We start from the raw sequence: 2,212 nt of genomic DNA, 5'->3' as shown, positions 1-2,212 counted from the left end.
CTCTGAATGCTGCGAGATGGTCTTGGGACTTGGTTAACCCGCAGGCCTGAAGATGAATGCCTGAAAGCTGATGCTGCGAGTTGAGAAGTGCGGGTAAGCTATCACTGGATGAGTTCAGAAGTTCCCAAGCAAGAGAAATGCTAAGTCCACAATCGTGCTACTTAGGCATGCGAGTTAGCCGCGCCTGGAACTAAGCTGCACGATCACTCGCAAATCACTCCGACTTGAGCCTGCGACCTAGGTGCACTGGAAACCAACCCGCACATATGCACATTCCCCAGAAACCGCCTTGGACCTGCGAGTTGAAGAAGAAGAAGATCAAGCCGCAGTAACATTCGCAAAATACTCCTACTTGGGCGTGCGGCTAAGACAAGACGATCTAAGCCTCACAAGACAGGTTCTTCATTTACTGCGACTTGGGCATGCTACCTGGGACATACTGGACCAACCCGCAGTGATTCCTACTTTATCCATTAAAGCCGGGTCAGGACCCGGTTTGTTCCGGTCTGACCCGGTTCGTTTTTAGAGAAGTATAAATACTTTTTAGGATTTTTTCGGAGAAAACCAAGCTTTATTCCCTTTGTCTCTTGCATCTTTTGTGAAAAAGACTCCATTAAGAAGAGAAATATCGATTATTGAGTGTTTAATCAAGAGAGTTTAAGAGATTTTTGTGTTTAAGGCTGCTTTCTTCTGAATGTATCATCCATCTCTTCATCTATACACTTCTAATCATGATTAACAACACATCTTGCAAAGGATCTAGTGTGTTGATCATGATTAGTGAGTAATATCCATATTAAGGTCTTAGATATGTAGATTAGGGTGCTTAAGTGGTAGATTAGTGAGCTTAGGGGTTAGATCTTGCATATTCCATTCTCTACAACCTGTTTTTAATGCTAGATCCATACAAATCATATGTGGTCGAGATTCTGGGCATTTCATGCATCAAAAGTGTTTGATGAAATGCCTGAACCAAGGTTGTTAGAGGTTTAAGTGTTATTCATCATGGGAATGATTGTTTATATGCTTAAATGACAGATTAAACTGATTCTTAATGCTTGTTAACTCATGTTTCACTGATGATGATTGGGTTAGAAACTGTTTTAGCATCGGAGTTAATACCTTCATGAGAGGATTAACTTAATTAAAGAAGTTTATGTTGAATGGTTTGCTTGATCATATGATTCATTAGCTCATTAGTTTATTACTGAAGGCACCCTAATCCACTATCATGTCTAAGACCTTTCTCATTATCATTCATACATTCTCATCATTTGTCATTGTTTAGTTCTTGTTTAATCATTTCATTAGTCTTTAATCCTGTTTAAGTCTGTAGTTGTCTTTAGATAATCAAAACCACTCTTGTTTGCTTGAATTAAGAACCTGATTACATAGCTTAGTGTCTATCACCACATTCTTGGATTGATAAACCTCTTTGTGCTACTTTGACAAGGGGATTGATAGCCCTGAGACCTTAAAAAGTCTTGTCTATCACCAAAATCTCCATTGCTAGCTATATCAAGTGAAAGTTTGTATTTTGGTTGCAAACCTCGGTAAAATGTGCTCAGCAGGCTTGATCCAGGAAATCCATGGTGAGGGCAATCACGTTCATACTCCTTAAAACGTTCCCAGGCTTCATAGAAAGATTTAGTAATCGATCCTGCAGGCAAAGATTTCAACCAACGGTGAGCTTTGTCTGCTAATGAAAAAGGGAAAAACTTACACTTTAAATAGTCTGCTGGAACTTGGTTTGTTCTCATCATGCTGCAGATTTTTTTAAAGAGCTCGATATGGTCCATTGGGTGTTCAGAAGGAACCCCAAGGAATTGGTTTTGCTTCACCAATGAGATGATTTGAGGATTGACTTCAAACTCATTCCGGTTCGGAAATGGAACTTGAATTGCAGATCGGTTTTGAAAATTTTGAGTAGGTGCATCAAAATCAGCTATGCGATGGTTCCTGGCTTGTCTTCGGTGTTGATTTGCTGGCTGTACAGGGTGGTTAACGCGCCCATTCGGCTGCATTCCTTGGTGGTCACCATCGGCTGCATTGATGGGTGCATCAAAGTCTTCACGCTCTTCTCTCTCGCGGTTCTGGTGGTTTCTTGTAGGAACCTCATCCTCCTCTCCATCTTGTCGAGCATGATCACCTCCTCTGTGATCATTCTCTTCATTTTCTCCATGTTCGGACCCGTCTTGGTCCATATTTAAAG

The 2,212-nt window shown here is 41.0% G+C and overlaps 1 non-coding gene across 1 annotated transcript; it reads left to right on the top strand.

Moving 5' to 3' along the window:
• The first annotated feature begins 1,584 nt into the window (after window positions 1-1,584).
• Window positions 1,585-1,693, top strand: LOC112082413. The gene has a single exon (XR_002897082.1). It is a non-coding gene; the product is annotated as a small nucleolar RNA R71 (small nucleolar RNA).
• Window positions 1,694-2,212: the final 519 nt, after the last annotated feature.

This window comes from Eutrema salsugineum, unplaced genomic scaffold (genome assembly GCF_000478725.1).
Source record: "Eutrema salsugineum unplaced genomic scaffold, Eutsalg1_0 scaffold_8, whole genome shotgun sequence".
In the NCBI taxonomy this organism is placed as follows: Eukaryota; Viridiplantae; Streptophyta; class Magnoliopsida; order Brassicales; family Brassicaceae; genus Eutrema; species Eutrema salsugineum.
This window is presented reverse-complemented; position numbering and strand designations above follow the sequence as displayed.